At 43.7% G+C, this 19409-nt stretch overlaps 1 long non-coding RNA gene across 1 annotated transcript; it reads right to left on the reverse strand.

The window, feature by feature from the left end:
• Positions 1-3729: 3729 nt before the first annotated feature.
• Positions 3730-18108, reverse strand: LOC120099278 (uncharacterized). The gene is made up of 3 exons (XR_015646902.1): positions 17994-18108; positions 16427-16564; positions 3730-6262 (listed from the first exon to the last, which is right to left on the reverse strand). It is a non-coding gene; the product is annotated as an uncharacterized LOC120099278 (long non-coding RNA).
• Between the last annotated feature and the right edge of the window lie 1301 nt (positions 18109-19409).

A 19409-nucleotide genomic window follows, 5' to 3' on the forward strand; every position in this document is an offset into this window, starting at 1 on the left:
TTCGGGAGACCCTCTTGTCTCTGCTTTCTCAGTGCTGGGATTACAGTATGCACTCCTATGCCCAGCTTTTATGTGGCTGCTGGGGATGTAATCAGGTCTTTATATAAGTACTTTTTTACTCCACTGAGTCCATCTCTCCATCGGTACTTGTATCTAACAACAGCAAAAGCCACTTGATGTCTCTGAAATGCATGTGTAGCTGCTGACTTATCTAAGACAGGTCATGCACATAAATTAGAACTTACAGGGTGTTCCAGAAACTCAGAATCCATTCTACTCCCCACCTATTTTTCTTCTCATATTTCAGCTGGAAAGCTAAAAACTACACTACCCAGACTCCTTTTTACTGAAAGTTTCCAGGAATGGTTTGGATTTCAGTGTCGAGATGTGTTTTTTGTGATACTTTGGAAAGCCATGCTCCTGCTGTTGTAGTACTGGCTAGGAGGATGAGGCAAAGGCTCCAGCCACCATTCTCGGGTCCCAAAGAAACCTGGGACAAGGCTTACTCAGTACTTGTGGCTCTTCCCAGCACATCTCATCCTGCTGCTCCCTATTCTAAACCTCTCCAGCCCAAGGGCTGAGCTTCCCTTACTCCAGCTTCTCTTTCCTATATAAACCAGTCATTTTGGCTATGCATTCTCTTGCTCACTCTTGGCCTCTTGGTTCCCATGTGCATGCTCGCTTGCTCCTTTTGGCCCTCTGTTCATTCTCTCTCTCTCTCTCTCTCTCTCTCTCTCTCTCTCTCTCTCTCTCATGGCCCAGTGTATTCTGCTGATCGTGTTCAGTCTGGACTCTTCCAGATGTCTCTGGCTGTGCTCTCCCTCATATCCACAATAAAACTTCCTCCACTATACCCAGGATCGGTCATGTCCTCATTTTCATTCAACCATATCCCCAGCTTCTTGGTATAACTAACAATCAGGGGAGCAAAATGGTGGCCTCATAATCTCTAGGCTGCAGCTGAGGCCCTAGGATTTTGAAACTGGGACAGTCTCTTAGCTTTTGCTCCTCTAGCCCTTATAGTGATTGCTTCAGCAACTGCAATTCTCAGCCTGCAATCTTTCTGCTTGAAATATTTTGTCTCTTAATTATCTATACCCTGACTAAAATAGAGGGTGATCTCATACAAGTTTTCAGGGTGTTTTATCGAACTGAGTCATGGGATATTGATTCTCATGGATTTGGAATAGTCCTACACACACACACACACACACACACACACACACACACACACACGCACACACACACATGACGAAGCAATCCAATTATCATAATAGCATATCCACTGTTTTTGAGGATACGGAAAACTTGGAAGGGGCACAAGGAACTTGCTGGGGTACTGGGAATTTTTTGTATTTTCCTATGGTGTTCACATAGGGGGATACAGAGGCATGAGTCGTTTTGCTTAAGATCTGTGTGCACTGTGGCTGAGGATAGAACTCAATGGAAAAGCACTCACCGGGCACATGCAGGGCCCTGGATTCCAACCTTAGCACAGAAAGAAAAGAGCATTATACATTTTACCATGTATAAATCACACATATGATTTTTTTTCTGTAGTGCTGTGGATTGAACCCAGAGTCTTGTGCATATAACATGGTGCATTCTAGCCCTGAGCTCCACCTTAGTCCTTAGCCCCCTCCATTAAAAAAAATTGAATGAGTATTCTTAGATTTTTGTCCGATGGATGAGCATATTTAAATTTATATGAATAGAAAGCATGAACACTCATTGTACAATGTTATGTGTTTGCAGTGTGCTCTGAATCCTGGTTCTGATAACTCAGGGCAGAATCTTTGGGCAATAAGCTTAAATTATGGTCTATTTGAAAATCTATATTCTATCTGAAGTAGAGTACCGAAAAAACAAAACCTAATGAATGTGAGTGTTTCTATTAGTATGTAAAATACAAAGAGGAGGATCAGTCTGATGGTCAAGTACGGTTGCTTTCTGTTCCTCTGACAAGATGCTTGAGGTTGAGTACGAAGAAAAGAGGTTTACTATAGTTTACAGTTCTAGAAGCTAGACATCCAAGATCGGAGATCCTGTCAGCTCAGCCTCTGGTGCAAGCTTTACCAGAATGGCATCAAAGGGGTGAGAGAATGTGCCACACAGTGAGAAGGAAAACCAGAGAGAGTCACAGGCCAGGCTTTTGTTTGTTGGCTTGTTTGCTTTGTTTGATGCACGGTCCAGTGTAGCCCAGGCTGGTGTCTTAACTAGATGGGTAGTGCAGAATGATCCTTGATCATCTTGTCTTCATTCTGAAGTGCTAAGATTACATATGTGTGCCACAGTGCCTGGCTATACTATAAAATCTCTCTCTCTCTCTCTCTCTCTCTCTCTCTCTCTCTCTCTCTCTCTCTCTCTCTCTCTCTCATTTGGAGGTCTCGATGACTGAACCCAGGGCCTCCCCAATCCTAAGCAAGTATGCTACCACTGAACTATATCTCCCTAGCTCTGGGACCAGGCTTGCTCCTGCAGGAACTCATGGGAGTCCTGAGAGGACCATCCCTGTTTTTGTCAGGAGTTCATTACCTATCGCCTAACTACTTGAACTTTGTCATTTCTCTCCCCCTTGAGCAGTCTGATTTCCTTTCCTTCCCAGTCTTCTGGAAGCACGGGGATGTCTGCCAGCCTTCTTACAGCCGGCTGCTGATTAGCAGTGTGGAACTGCTGCTGTCCCTGGGCTCAGCTCTCAGCTGTGCTAATCACCCTGCTCACAACCTCCTCCATTTCTCCCCAATTTCTGCGGTTATTTAAAGCTTCTAGCAAATGTCTTTCAGCTCCTATTTTCCCTTCTTTAATGAATGAATTAACAAATTGAGACAGGCTCTCACTCTGTACTTGCTGTAACAGCCCAGGCTAGCCTTAAACTTGTAAGCAATCTTCCTGTCTCAACTTCCTGATTGCTCAATAGCAGGAGCCACCATGCCTACCCTTCTTGTCTTGGGAGAGCGCACTGCTACAGCTAGCGCTGTTGGCCAAAAGGGAAAAGCCCCTGCCGGGCACGTGCAGTCTATGGCCCATAAGCCCCAAGACAACTGAATTCAGCCCAACACAAAATTGTTTACTTACCCAAAATGAAATTTTTGGGGGTATAATTTCTTTTCCAATAATGATTGGGTGACTCTGGAGCATGTCATCTACACATCTGTAAATGACAATCTACTTATTAATGTTAGAAGGTCGGACACACTCGAGGGACTCGGGAATGTGGATTGTTCATTACCAATCCATCCAAAGCATCAAGAAACCTATGATCCCTTCTTGCTCGTAACCTCTATGATCATGATAATAAAACAAAATAAAACCTCTCTGACCTCCACACCATCCCCTTATCGTCTCAGGAGGGCCACACCAGGAACCCTGCACCTCAATGTGGGAATACCTTACAGAAGCTACTCTCAGATATTGAGGAGGGCAGGGAATGGAGCTTGTCCTGTTATTCAAATTCTCGTTCCCTCTGCATAGCCACTGGGATTCGGGGAGAACTAGGAGTGGTGCCAGAAGATGGGACAGGATGTGTGTGTGTGTGTGTGTGTGTGTGTGTGTGTGTGTGTGTGTGTGTGTGAGAGAGAGAGAGAGAGAGAGAGAGAGAGAGATGCATGCAGGGCTCCATAGAGGCCAGAGAAGGGCACCAGATCTGCATGCCTCTGCCTTCTGAGTGCTGGGACTAAAGGTGTGTGTGAATTTTTACATATCATCACCAAAGTGCTATTTTTCTTCTCTCTCTCTCTCTCTCTCTCTCTCTCTCTCCTTTTTCAAAACAGGGTGTGGAACCTAGGGCCTTGTGCATACTTAGTAAGTACTCTACCAGCGAATCCCTAGACCTCCAAGTGTTGATTTTAAAATTCTATATGACCCACCCCCAGGCAGTGGTGGCACACTCCTTTAATCCCAGCACTCAGGAGGCAGAAGCAGGTGGATCTCTGAATTTGAGGCCAGTCTACAGAGTGAGTTCCTGGACAGCCAGGACTACACAGAGAAACCCTGTCTCAAAAAAACAACAACAGGGCTGGAGAGATGGCTCAGCGGTTAAGAGCACTGACTGCTCTTCTGGAGGTCCTGAGTTCAAATCCCAGCAACCACATGGTGGCTCATAACCATCTATAATGGAATCTGATACCCTTTTCTGGTGTGTCTGAAGACAGCTACAGTGTACTCATATAAATAAAATAAATATGTCTTTAAAAAAACAACAACAACAAAAATCTGTATGACCAAAGTAAGTCACAAGGATAAAAACAGGGTTTTCCTTTCTCCCATCTGATAACACTCTCTAGACATGACACTAAGTTTTTAATCTCTCTAGACTTCTTCCTATACTTGTTCGACCATATATATTCTGCTTTTAGTAAAATTAAAATATATTATATATTCCTGTTTATTTTACTTTAAAATCAGTTATTGTGCCACAACAAGAAGCAGAAATATATTTTAGTCTTTCTTTTCCTTTTATTGTTGTAAAACAATTTTTGCATGTGTGTCTTGCCTGTATGTATGTTGATGCCTGGTGCCCAAGGAGTTCAGAACAGGGTATTGGATCCCTGGAACTGGTATTGCAGATGGTGCCACCATGTCAGTGCTGGGAACTGAACCCACATTTTCGTCAAGAGCATCAAGCACTCTTAACGACTGAGCCAGCTCTCCAGCTTATTCTTTTTATAAATAATTGCATAGTATCCCACTGTCTGAGTCTAGGTGGTGCCTGTAATTTGTTATTTTCAAGCTAACCAATTTTAACAGGCCCAAATGATCACATGGTGAAGTCTTATATACATACCCATGTGTGCGAGCATGAACATACATTCTTGGCGACCTTACTGGCCTTACAGAAGGCAAAAGCTGAGCATATCCTTCTGCAGAGCTTCTGCAGCTGCAACGATAACTAAAGAGGTTAGTCGTTCTGTTTTGTGACTTGCACTGTTTTGTTTTTAATGACAGCATCACTCTTCTGCTGTAGAGGAAGCTTCTCTGAGCCATTACTTTCTTTGGATTACCTGGTTTGCCATCCTTCAGCATCTGGACACCGCATTAAGATGCAGATGTGGGCTAAACCTTGTTTTTCATGCTTCTCTTATTTTCTGTCTAAGTCTCAAGGAAGTCTTTTTGGTTTGCCTTGGTCCATTTCACTATGCTCCTTCTCTTTGCTAGCCACAGTTCCATTAACCACTGGATAAGTGTTATCTTGCGGTGTCCTCCCACAGCTGAATGAGCAGACACTTCATTGATGTGCTTGAGCTCCCAGGCAGCGCCACATCTTTTGTCAACAACCAGGGGCTTGCCATCCACCTGTGATTTCTCAGAGCAGCTGTAGCTCCTCCTTTCCTTCTTGGCCTGGCAGTCTGGTCCTCATTCCCACTCTTAGGCCCAGCGTCTGTATCTGTGATGCTCTGGTTGCTGGTATCTCTCTGGGTCCTTGTAATGAGGTATCTTGGTGGTAGAAGGTACATGTTTCCTACTATATTCTAGAATTCCCATGTTGACTTTCGGGGATCTCTTTTCTCCTAGGTTCTCTGTAGCTTTCCTGCTTAGGTCTCTCTGTCTTACACATGATAAGACCTGTATGAGCTTGCCAATGACAAGGTCATTTTGAGTCAGTGCGTCTGGATCTTCAATTCTCAGACAGTCACTCTTGCTATGGATAATATTGATGGGGATATTGGTGTGAATGTTCTCATTAAGGTTTACCACAGGTCATTTGGCTGTGTTTTCTCCTCAAAAAAGTACTTGGTAAATGTTGTAGCCTAGACATGTTTTAAATTTATTATTTCCAGAAATCCCATCCTTCTGGGTTTCCTTCTTGGTCCGTTTCATCATCAGCCCCTCCTCTTGTTCTTTGATGACAATTTCATCTCATGCTTTTTGAAGGAAAGCAAAATCAGAGCCTTTTACCCTTTGGCTGCGTTGGATATTTACATCCAATTTGGACTCAGAGACTAATTGGTTTCTTTGCTCTGCAAGAAATCGTGTGGTCCTGGCAGCCCCATAGATAGCTCCAAATAGCTTGGCTTCCTGGTCTTTCTGCCTCAGGCCCTCTCTCCATTTGTTGGCCTGGTATTGATACTTTCTACTTCTCAGCATATCTTTTCCTCTCTCAACTATATCTTGAGAGAGCTTGACCTAATAACTTTTCTTTTCCTCTTTTACTTGGTTGCGTCTTTCTTCTTAGTATCTCCCCTTGATGCCTCAGGCTGAGGACACTTAGATGGTAGAGACTGGGTTTTCAGAAGTCTCCTGAAGTCTTCATTCATGATTTTGGCTGGTGGAAGAAACGAGGAACAACTGCCTTGCCACAAGGAAGATGACTTACAAGCTCATTCAGACATTTCCCCTATGGCCCTCCTGACACCCCAAGGAAAGGATCAAGCATCCTTACTGAGCCATCTCAGCCTTTCCTAATACCACAAATTTTCTCCCAACAACATTAGATGTTTTGAAAATGATCAATCTTAAGAATGACTACTAGAAATGATCCCTTTTTAGGCTGGGTGTCTTCCTGATGGTAGAGTGCTTTCCTAGCTGTTCATTGCCCTTAGCTGTATCTTCAACACCATAAACAGGCAGCTTTTTGTTAAATCGAAAACCATGCTGCACCCTTTCAGATATGCAGCTACTTTTTGCACAGGCCAGGTAACTAAATCTAGACCAGCAGGTAGTCTTGTGCTCAGTGGCGTCTAAGACTGGATATGGGACAGGAATCCAGGTTTGGTAGCTCTTGCAGTAGCCGAGGCCAAAGGATGAGGGCAGCTTGAGCTATGTAATGAGACTCTGTCTCAGAAGAAGACAAATATAAAACAAAATATCGAATTGCTTCTTTGTATAGCTCTAAATTTGGACTTTCTGCTTTTTCCAAATGAAACCTAAAAGGCTAAAAGTTTCCTGTTTGTACAACACTGCAGCCACTGCCTTAGGTACAACACTGCAGTCACCGCCTTAGGTACAGCACTGCAGCCACTGCCTTAGTCACAACACTGTAGCCATTGCCTTAGTCACAACACTGCAGTCACAACACTGCAGTCACGCCTTAGGTACAACACTGTAGCCACTGCCCTAGTCACAACACTGTAGCCACTGCCTTAGTCACAACACTGTAGCCACTGCCTTAGTCACAACACTGTAGCCACAGTCTCAATTATAACACTGTAGCCACTGCCTTAGTCACAACACTGTAGCCACTGCCTTAGTCACAACACTGTAGCCACAGTCTCAATTATAACAATGTAGCCATGGCCTCAGTTATAATTCTGTAGCCACTGTCTATTTATAACACTGTAGCCAGTGCCTCAATTATTACTTCTAACACTGAGTCACTACTCCATTTATAACTTGGTTGCCTCTGCTTTATAGTCCTCTGAGACTAGGAAGAGCTTGTATAGTTTCTGTATCTGTGAACTATTTGGATCAGGTACTTGCTTTCACTAGAACTGAGGGGCAAGATAAGGAATAAGTAGGCCCTACCTAACTCAGACTTATGGTGGTGGCAAGAGTGGCTCATGTATGCCAGACAGAAATGGCTTCAGTTGGTTCACAGTATAATACTTATTAAGTCAATTTTCCCAAGCCCTTTCCCACAGACATTTAAAATGCTTCCAATATTTTGCACTTACATGAAATGCTGAAGCACAATCTATTTAAAAATACTTGTAAAACTTTTTAATAAGTGCAAATATTTTTGCATCTTACAATTTTTTTTTACCAGAATCTAGACTTTAACCTAGTCCTGGCTGATGCTAAGGCCCATGTGTTTCCTAATACAAGTCGAACAAAGTTTCTGGAAGACTGAACTGGGAAAAGAATCAGAAGTTAGTCATAAATGGTGCTGTCTCCCCAGTTCCTATTTAGGGTACTATGTCTAAATCCAATTAGCTTTTAACCTCCCTGGGTGAGTTTTAAAATCATTTGTCATCTTTGTTATAGGTATGCTGTTTCCCCAAAACAAATACAGAAGAAATCCCATCCTTACAATTTAATTTTTAAACCTGGGGAAGGTCCAAAGCTCAAACTGTCAGTATAGGAAATTAAATACAATCTCTCACACTGGGAAATATATTCGATGCCCACTTAATAATTTAGGGCATCTAGTACAATCTGGAAGGATGTTAGACAGGCATTTCCTGTTCATGGGAGAAACTTGTTCTCTTTGTTGCATTCTACATTGCTCTACCAATGAAGAAGACACTCGGCAACAGTCCCCAAGTGATGGCAAATACATCCGAGTGGCAAAGGCTAGAGCCGTCATTATTCTAATTTACCAGAGATAGGTCCACCAAATAGAAAGGAATGTCTTTAAATCCAGCCTTTGGAGGCAAGAGATTTGATGTGGATTTTTTTTTCCTTGCTTCCATTGCAGTGTTTTATAGTTGGCCTTTCTAAAAACTGATTTTGCAGTATGACTAACTTATTTTCAAGTGTCTGATAACTTTACATTGCTAGTTAAGCAGTCTATATTCTATATAAGGTCATTTTAACACAAGAACCTTTAAGTCATAGAACATTTAATTGAAGTAGTAACTCACCTCCCTGAGTCATATATTGGATATATAGTTCAGTGTAACTTAACGTCTTTTTTTCTATGCTGAGAATCTAACCCAGGGTCTGGAACAATCAAGGCAAATATTCTCTTGCCAAACTGCATTCAAGTCTAAAATGTAACTTAATTTTTCCTAAATGAATCCTTCTGTGATTTTTCCTCCTACACATCCCATTTCAGATACTCAACTCAGCTCTTCTTCCCTGCCCCCCAGCCAACTGAAAGTGAATTCTGTCTTTTCTGGTCCTTCAGAATAATTTATCTTTATCTTAAATTTATGTATATAGGGTCTTGATACACACACACACACACACACACACACACACACACACACACACATCTCCCAGGATGGTTTCAAACTCTCTATCATCTTGGGATGGTGAGATGACTCAGTTGGTAAAGTATTTGTCACATAAGTGTAATGACCTCAATTTGATCCTCAGAACCCAATGAAAAAGCCAGATGCGATGGCACGTACTTGTAATTGTCACACTGCAAAGACAATCACTGGTGGCTCACTGAGACTCATTAGCCAGGGAGCTGAGTTGAATCGGTGAGCCCCAAGCCAGTAAGACACCCTGTCTCAAAAAGTAAAGTGGATGGCACCTGAGGAATGCCATCTGAGGTTGACCTCAGGCTTTCATGCACACACACACACACACACACACACACACACACACACACACACACACACCTCCATTCTTCTGCCTCAGGCCTCTGAATGCTGGGATTTTGGATGTGTAACACTACTTTATCATTCCTTCCTTAGACAGCAGAATACCTTTTCTCTTTGGAACTTAAATAGGTGTCTGAGCAAAAGCAGTTGCTTGTCCAGAGTTGCCTGGGTTCTGTTTCTAAGCGTATTCACCACAACATCATTAGTAGATGGACTGCACATTCCCTGAAAGTACACCGATAAAGGACTTCCAGTTAAATAACTTAGTGATTGTACCCTTGCTCTTCGTGGGAGTTTGGTTTCAGAACCTACTTGAATAGACAAATGTCCTTGGGTGCTCAAGCCTCTTATAGAGAATAATGGCTTATATAGCTTGTTTGCATAGACCCTACGACATCCTCCTGTAAACTGAAAATAACCTGTACATCAGTTACCATTTCTAAGACAACATAAATGCTAAGTAGCTGTACTATGTTGTTTACGGGAAAGAAGCTAACAAAAAGAGTCGGGACGTGTTCAGGAAAGGTTTTGTTTTTTTTTTTTTTTCTGTAAAAGTTTAGACCTGGGGTTGGTTAAATCTTTATACGTGGAGCCTAAGCCTACAGAGGGCTGTGCCAACTTTGCATTCTCACTTTGGAATGTTCTACAGTTGTAGTAAAACCAGAAAGATTTAGGATTGATTGTTAAGATACAGTGTTGAATGAAAAAAAATTAAAAACTGCACGCCACTATGTATATAAAAGGAGCAGATGGGGGCTGGGGATTTAGCTCAGTGGTAGAGGACTTACCTAGGAAGCGCAAGGCCCTGGGTTCGGTCCCCAGCTCCGAAAAAAAGAACCAAAAAAATAATAATAATAATAATAATAATAATAAAAATAAATAAAAGGAGCAGATGGATGATGATGGATAGATAGAAATGCATGTTTTCTTATACAAAACATCTCTGAATAAAGCACAAGCAACTTAGAAAATTGCTTACTTTTGAGGGGGAGGAGCAAGGTGGCTGAGGGGAGGGGTGGGAGAAGCACTGTTCATTCAGTTGTCCTGTCACCAGGATTGAGAAACACAACTCAGTGTAGCCAGCTAAGCAGCCTCAAGAATTCTCTTCGCAACCTTAGGGACATCTGCCCAAGCATGGTCTAGAGTTTGACTTCCATCATGAGAAAGAATTTTAGGATGAATCACTGAGAAGCACAGTTAGAAAATGTACTAACCAGAAAGGCAAGATGCACTTGAAGAGAGCTGAGTAACACTGCCTTTATGCCTTAGTGGCAGCTATGTGAGTGATTTGTGGCTCTGAGGTTACTAAATCTTCAACCAAGTTTAGGTCTTAGCCACAGAATCTGTCCTTGAGGGGAGACTTTACAGTACATGGTGTGAGCTTGCAGGTGGAGAAGGGAGTCCCAGCAGAGAGAAGGCCATTGATCAAAGGGACTCTTTTTTGTCCATAGGTCATGAGGAGGTTGGATGTAAGGCATGCTTTGTTAGCTATCTTAACAGTGTCATTTGGGATTTTTCCCAGAGTGCTCTTGTGCAGGTGGTCTAGGCAATGATGTCAAAATTCCTGAGTACCATCTAGAATGAAACATAAATCTGAACTGGGAGAATAGAGGGAAAACGTTCTTTCCTTTATCATGTCCCCTTTATTTCCTAGCCAACTCCCCTGTCTCAGGACCTTAGTATCCTTCAGGGATTGGAGTCAACTCTCTCACCTCTGAAGATACCAGAATCTGTAGTATCTTTAAACCATCTTTAAGTTACTTGTAGTGCCTAGTGTGGTGTAAATGCCCTGTAAATGGCCAGTATACTGTTGCTTAGTAAATAATAAAGAAAAAAGTCTGGAGATATTCAATAAAGGCACAATTTGGACTGTATTTTTTCTATGACAGGTTGAATCTATAGACGTTATACCCCTAGATGTGAAGAGTCAGCTATATATCTTTTGTTATCTTATATTTTTAAAGGTTTTTTTTTAAATGTGTTTGTGCCTGTTATATGTGCACCACATGCATGGGTGCGTCTGTGGGTCCAGAAGGGTTACTAGAGCTCCAGGTGAGCCACCCAGTGTGGCTGCTGAGAACCAAATTTAGATGCTCTGCCAGAGAGCAAGTGCTCTAACCACTGAGCCATCTCCCCCGCCTCTGTCATCGTGAAATTTGAACAGCACTAATACAAGACTTGCACACAGACACAAATAAATAGAATAACAATGAAACAACCAAAATCAGAAGGGGAACGACTAAGAGGAATGTGTTAGTTAATCCTCTTGTTGCTGCAACAAAATATGTGGCGAAAGCGAGCCAAGGCCGGAAGGGTTCATTTTGTTCCCAGTTGAAGAGCTTAGGTTGCTTCATGGAGGAGGAGGCATGGGGGCAGTATGCAGCTGGAGGCAGAGGGAAAACAGATCCTCATTTCACTTTCACTTTCCCTGTTTTATTTGGTCTGGGACCTCAATCCGTGGAATGCTGCCAGCCACTTTCAGAGCAGAGTAGCTCTCCCTCCCTCAGTGAACCTGTTCACTCACAGACATATCCAAAAAATTATGTCTCCTGGTAAGTGTCTTCTGGTTTGCCTGGATCCCGTGAAGGTGACAATCTAGGTTAACTGTCACAAAGTGGAAGCAGGTTACTTTGGGGAGCTCTTCGGCCCCCCTGTCTTTCATCTACAAACCTTATGAGTGACTATTGCTGGAGAAGGGGCAAGGCTTTGCTCATGGCAGGAGTGGACTGCCTTTCCCAGGAGTGGCAGAACTCTTGGTGCTAGTTGACCATCCCAGAGCAAATAGGTGGAAAAATCAGAGAAGTCCCTGGGAATTGAGGGGTCAGAGACTCAGATTTTGTGTTTGCAAAATCAGTCTTCTTCTCTGGTGGCTTGAGACAGTCAGTTGCCATAGAAGGGACATGGGAACCTTTGGGAAAGTCAACAAATAGGAATAAGCTGAATTAAGTAATGTCATCATGGTGACGTAGACAGGGAGGGCAACGGGCTTTTCTGTGATGGGCCTGGGCTTGCATTACCATGCCCACTTCCTTACCCTTTTATCCCCAGAGCGTTTACCAAGTGCTAGGAAAAGGTAAATGAATGAGTCTAGTGTACTGGATTGCCATGAGTGGTCCGTAATGAGCCTTATAGGTCTCTAGCACTCATACCCTATGAGTCCTCCCATCCTGACTCTGAGCCAGGTAGTGACATGTCAGTTTAGCTCACGACGTAGCAGGCAGAATCAGTCACATGGCCCTGCATAATGGCAAGATGGGGGAGGAGTGGGACAGAAAGGTGTGATACAAGTTCTCTAAAACAGAATTGGCTAAAATACTGACACCTTCTCACTGGTTTGCCTGTTCCTAGACTTTTGTCTTTCTAATAATGACAAGTATTCAGCATAGGATTCTCTTCATACAAAATGTTCTTTGATCTGTGAAGGAATTCTTGGAGTGGTAAGTGGAAGCTGGGGGTGGGCAGATACCTGTAATCCCAGCACTTGGGAGGTAGAGACAGGAAGATCAGAAGTTGAAAGCCAGCCTTAGCTACATAGTACATTGGACATTAACCTTAGCTACATGAGACCTTACTTTTATCTAAGAGGCAAACTGAGATTAAAACATAAACCTAAAGGGTTTAGCTATTGTCTTAGTTAAGGTTTGTTTTGCTATGATGAAACACTGTAACTAAAAAGGGGGTTGTGAGGAAGAAAGGGTTTATTCAGCTTACACTTCTGCATCAAAGTCCTTTAGGAAGAAAGTCAGGACAGGAACTCAAGCAGGGCAGAAACATGGAGGCAGGAGCTGAGGCAGAGGCCATGAAGGCGTGCTGCTTACTGGTTTGCTCTTTGTGGCTTGCTCAGCTTGCTTTCTTATAGAACCCAGGACCACCAGCCCAAGGGTGGCACCACCCACAATATGCCACCCCCTCCCATCCATCACTAAGAAAACGCCTTACAAGTCTGCCTGCAATTGGATCTGATGGAGGCATTTTCTTAATTAAGGCTCCTTCCTCTCAGATGACTTTAGTCTGTGTCAAGTTGATATAAAACTAGCAGCATAGTTATGCAAATAGAGGTTCATGAATTGGGTGGTTCCCACCAGGAGTCACTCAGGAGCTCCACCTGGAGACGTAGAGGGATGGCTCTCACAGCCTGGACAGGGACAGAGAACAAAGGAAACTGACCACAATGACACAGCTACCTTCTTTGATCTATCCCATCTGAAAGAACATTATGGAAGTCTATGTCTGGTGACTTGAGCCTGAGAGGCCAAACCTACTCCATCTTGGGACCAGCCTCCATCTTAAAGAAAAAAAGTCTGAGAACTCGACCTGCAACAGAACCCACGCTTATTCAAGTACCAGGGAGGACCCCATAGCTTGTCCTTGGCCACAGTTACTCCCTAGCTACTTCCTAGCAACAGTTAATTACAGCTTAGTCTGTTTCAGATGCACTTCCCGACATTTGTGATTGTATATGGTCTTGCTTCAGAGCCCCCACCTGTCAGCTTACAATAGTCATTCAGTTAGATGTTTGCCAGACTGGACACCCCCGTCCCTCTCCCCCTCATTTGCTCCTATTTTCCTATAAAATCTTGTCCTGCTGAGGGTTTGAGGCTCCTCTGCCTTCCCTTCCTGTCCTGCTGTGTCAGAGTTGGGTTAGAGGAAAGCCCAAGCCCGAGCTTGTAATAAAGAGGCCCTAATGCTATTACATCAGAAACGGCTCCTTGGTGGTCTTCAGGGGTTCATAAACCCTTCCTGACACAACAAGCCTACATCATGTGTTTTCTCTACTATGAAGAATTACAAAAACCATGTGGCTGGAGAGATGGCTCAGTGAGGAAAGTGTTTGCTGCACAAAGATGATGACCTCAGTCTGGACTCCCAGCACCCAGGTAAAAACTGACTGCAGTGGTACATGGCTATAATCCCAGCACCAGGGAAGCAGAGGCTGGTGGGTTTCTGACATTGACTTCTATTCTCCTCCATACACATGTGTGCACTCACCTGTACACACACACACACACACACACACACACACACACACACACACACACAAAAGAGTTGGTAGAAATTATAATGTGCCTCTAAAGTTGATATGCTGGAAATTTAATGTTCAGTGCATCTACGAATGAAGGAGTGCTAAAGATTGCTGAAAACTACCAGAAGCCAGGAGACCTTCTAGAGAGTCCTTCTGAATGTCTTCAGGCAGTGGGACCTGGACAACAGTGATGAGTTTGGACCCTTCGTCTCTTTCTTTGCCATGTCACTGAGTCGAGCAAAAGAAACTCTCCAGAGGTGGCTCCTCAGTCAGGCCTGTCATGCCTTCAGAAGGTTCAAGTGTTTTGTTATATCATGGGAGATACACTAAGGCACAATTCTGTCTGCATATGGAGGTGAGGTCATTTGTGAGACTTAACTGACTGCTCATGGATGATTCTTCAGGCCCTGGCTCCATTTGAATTGAATTTAACAAGCTGAGAACAATGGTATTTGTCTGTCAGATCAGCATTCAGGATGCTGAGGTAGGTGAATAAAGCAAGTGAGGCCAGTTTGGTTTGTGCAGTGAGACCATGTCTAAAAAATTTTTTTAAATTACTCACATATGTTCATAGACCACCCATAATTTCAGTGTTTGGAAAGCAGAGAAAGGAGCAGGAGTTCAAGGCCAACTTTGGCTACATTCTAAGTTCAAGGTCAGCCTGGACTGTAAGAAAACCTTTCTCAAAATAGAACTAATTTATTTTTAGCAAAGGGCCCTGAGTTAAATGCCATTGTTACCATCATATTTTATCTACAGGAAAATGAAGACACAAGCTCGACATGATGACTTGTGTCCACACTCCTAGCATTGTGGAGACTGGGGCAGAATTGCTGTGGGTACCTACTACGAACAGACAGGCCTAGTCAGGAGTGACCTCAGTACCTGCGGCTCCCCAATCCATGTTTTTAAAGTATTTCAATATTATAAAATGTAGAGAAAGACAGGGAGACTGACCAGGCAGCTTGGGTTACATGTCTATACCTATATAGCAAGACTGTAAAAGTAACTTTCATTTCCTCGGGTGGAATTGTCATCTTGCAGACTCACTGCTGAAGAAGCTCTCCCTTTTTAGCTCTTTCCAAACTCTACCTGGCTGGTTCAACTCAGTTGTTCCGACTCAAACTCCTCTCCGAACTGACTGATTCAATCTGGCTTCTCAGCTTCTTACTGAATTGCTCTGCTTGGTACATGAACTCATGAAGGAAATCCACTGCACTGTGCTCACTGCACTGAAACTCTCTCTCTCTCTCTCTCTCTCTCTCTCTCTCTCTCTCTCTCTCTCTCTCTCTCTCTCTCTCTCTCTCTCTCTCCTCTCCTCTCCTCTCCTCCCCTCCCCTCCCCTCCCCTCCCCTCCCTGTGCTGTTCTTAAGTAGCTTTTCTCCTGAGAGTTGGCCCATATCCTATCTTTTACTTTTCTGTCAAATCTTTCTCTGCTTTGTCACATCTGCTCCCTGATTAGACGTTATTGTTTGGAATAAAGGTGTGTTCTAAAGGATTCCAGCCAGAGGGGTTAAAGGTGTGTACTAAGGGCGTGTCAGCATTCCAGCCAGATCACACAGACCTAGCAGGTCTTTGGCTGTGATCAGAGCAGCCATGTTGTTGGATTAAAATTTCTCTACACAAGAGAATGGGTTATGCTGTGGTAGCCATATTAAAAGGAGGACCCAGTCTCAAGGAAGAGGGATTATTGGACCAGAAGACAGCCAAGCATGCTGAGCTGGCAAAAGCCAGAATGCCCACTAAGTTTAAAATAAGAAGTGCTATGAAACTTCTACAAACATCTACAAACAAGGAATCCCAAAGATGGCCAGCATACCATCAGGAGCTTGGGGACAAGCGTGGAGGAGCTGCCCCCTTACAAGTCTCAAGAACAGTCAAACCTTCTTACACCTTGCTCTTGGCTCTTAGCTTCCAGAGAAATGAGCTCATATCTGTTGTTTATGTCACCAAGTGTGTGGTTTGTCCTGATAGGCTGAAACATTTGGCTGAACAGTGTGGGATTCTGACAAAGGACTGCTATTAATTCCTGTCACTGACTCACTTCTATTTCCTTTGTCCTTCAATTCCTACACCACTGTTGGTTTTCAACCCACTCATGGCTGTCCAGCCAGAAATGCTACTCTCAGAACCAAATAAAAGAATGGCGTTTTCTCCTGAGGAGGGAGAAAGTGTGATTGTGTCTGGGCTTTACCTGTGTGGCTTGTCATCTGTATCAGTTACTCCAGACAGGGTGCAGAACTGGGTGGCTCACGAGGTTTTGAAGAGCACGAAGCTTACAGACTTGAGGACAATCTCCAAGATTCTGACTCAGCATAGCTGGTGGGTTAACCTGTAGTGAGAACTCTCCTTTATAAGTGTACAGAGTGTCACCGCGTGCTTCCACTGTTCTTTTTTTTTTTTTTTTTTGGTTCTTTTTTTCGGAGCTGAGGACCGAACCCAGGGCCTCGAGCTTCCTAGGCAAGTACTCTACCACTGAGCTAAATCCCCAACCCCACTTCCAGTGGTTTTTGCTTCTCCACTGAAGATTTCTTTTAGGGTTCAGTAAAGTTCCTTTAACTCAATGCATGCTGTTTTTATTCATTTATTTTAAGAACATCTTTCAATGATTTGCTACATTTAGTGTGTGTGTTTGTGTGTGTGTGTGTGTGTGTGTGTGTGTGTGTGTGTGAGAGAGAGAGAGAGAGAGAGAGAGAGAGAGACATACAGCATGCATAACAGTGCACATATCAAGGTCCGAGAACAACTTTCAGGAGCAGTTCTCCTTCCTAGCATGTGAGTTCTGGGAACAGAACTTAGGTCATTAGATTTGGCAGCAAGTACCTTTAATTTGTTGTTGCTGTGACCAAACTCCATGACCAATGCAACTAATTTTTTTTTCGCTTATGGTTCCAGAGGGAGAGTCCAACATGGTGAGGAGGCTTGGCAGTATATGGTAGGCACAACCAAAGGAACGGGATGCTGAGAGCCTACATCCTCTACTTCAAGCACAAAGGAGAGACAGAGAAACTAGAAATGATGAGAGGATTTTTAATCTCAAAGCCCATCCCCAATGACATACTTCCTTCTGCAGTGCAGCAAGACCTACACTTCCCCCCAAAAGTGCCACGGACTGGGAACCAAGTGTTCAAAAATCCAAGACATCCAAAGCACTATACCTGCTGAGTCATCTTGCCAGCCCCATTTACTATTTTAAAACACTAAAGAATGTGGTAAAATAGGTGGAAGGACCAAAACTGCTGGGCAAAAATGAAGCCTATGGGAGGCAGTCAAACTGTTGTAGATCAGAAACAACGAATGGCTTGCTCTCAAACTAGAGCCTATGCTACTTATTAGCTGGGTGGTCTAGGTGTGATGGGCACAGTGGTCTCCCTCAAGGGAGGGTATGTTCCTTTGTCTTCTATTAGCAGAGCTGTTGGCAGATAGCCTTCAGCTGAGGGTACCTTTGAGGTCTGCCTCAGCTTCAGAGAGACTTTGCCTAGTAGGTATGTTGTAAAATTATATTAAAGGGCGTTCTTTTACCCCCGCTAGATCTGGCACTGCAGTGCCCCAAGATATCTGGTAGATATCTTGCCAGAAACACACATCTCAATTCTGTGGCGACCCAGTGTCTCCAGCCGCCACACACTCTCTTACACTTAAATCGCTACATGAAAGAACACACAACACAATAACTTTTGATCCAATTGATAAGATGTAATTGTCCACCTAAACATACAAAGCCGTGTACACATCCATCCCTTAAGAACATCCATAACAACCTGTAAAGGTACAGCGTGGAATCCTAACGTCAGCTGCCATGTTCTCTCAGTGGCTTCTCTTCCAGTCTCCTCCAGTCTCCCCCTCCTTCCTGTTCCAGTCTCCTCCTCTTCCCTCAAACTTTTCTCCCGCCCATCCTTCCTTCTCATCCAATGACAGGCCTTGTTCTTATCTTGTACCTGCCTCACCTGTATGACATCATACCACAGAAACCCTTCTCAAAACAGAACAAAACAAAACAATACCAACTGCTATTGAGAATGTGGAGTGGGAGAGTTGTGATGCCAAGAATGCAGCTAGCACTCAGGACACCTTGGCTTCCAACCTCAAGACAGAAAAAGAAAACAAACAGAGCAATTGGAGACTCAGGCTGAACCCTCTTGCTCTTTCTCAGGGGCACCCCTGCTGTACTGCTTTGCCACCACATAATCGCCATAACTGTGTGGAAAAGAGGTAGCCCAGACCCTAGTGTCATTAGCAAGAATGGAGATACAGTTGAATTGATAGTAATTGCAGACATGGAAACTCTGGCTGCCATCTTGGCACTCATGGACAGAATGAACTGCACTGTTCAGACACTTTTGCTAACTTTCCAGAGTGGATTCAGTTCAACTGACATTTTAGCCATGTGCATGAATGACATAAGCACACTTCCTATTGATGGTAAATTTACAACGGATAAAGTATTTGGGGCACCCACCCCCAAATATTTTGCCTTTATCTTTACAAGTGCACATAACCATATAGACATTCTTTTTTTCCTTTTCATGAATATACATTTATATGTATTCTACGTATTCCCAACGGTAGCTTGAAAGTGAATTTTCTTTAAGTTGTGGTGTGGGGGTGAAAAACGGCTCAGCAGTTAGGAACCTTTTCTGGTCACACAGAAGACCTAAGTTGGATTCTCAGCACCCATGTCTGCCTGCTCACAATCACCTGCAAGTCCAGCTCCAGGGCTCCAGTGCTCTCTGCTGGACCCTGTGGGCACCTGCACACATACGTACATAAAATTTTGAGAAAAAAAAATCATGTTTTTTGAAAGACCCCAGCTTAGCAGCAGTAACGCCATTTTGCAAGGCTGTACTTAAGATGACTGGTTCAGGGAAAGGTTAGAACACTGAGTACACAGCGGCTGCCAAACAAGATGTGTTTGGTTGAAGGCCTGGCAACAGGAGGACTGCCGTTGAGCACCTGACAATGAGAAAAGCCCCGGGAGAGGTCCCACACCCTGGTGGGGGGCCGAGTCAGCCGTTATGTTCCAAGAAGGTAGCTAAGAAACTTGCCCCCGGGCTGAACCCTTGGGGGGCCGAGTCAGTCCTTATGTTTCAGGAAGGTAGCTAGGAAACTTGCCCCGGGCTAAACCCTTGCCATATTAGAATCCACCAATTATATCCCTGTAACCATGCATCTGCTTC

The sequence above is a fragment of the Rattus norvegicus genome, chromosome X (assembly GCF_021556685.1).
Source record: "Rattus norvegicus strain SHRSP/BbbUtx chromosome X, alternate assembly SHRSP_T2T, whole genome shotgun sequence".
NCBI lineage: Eukaryota > Metazoa > Chordata > Mammalia > Rodentia > Muridae > Rattus > Rattus norvegicus.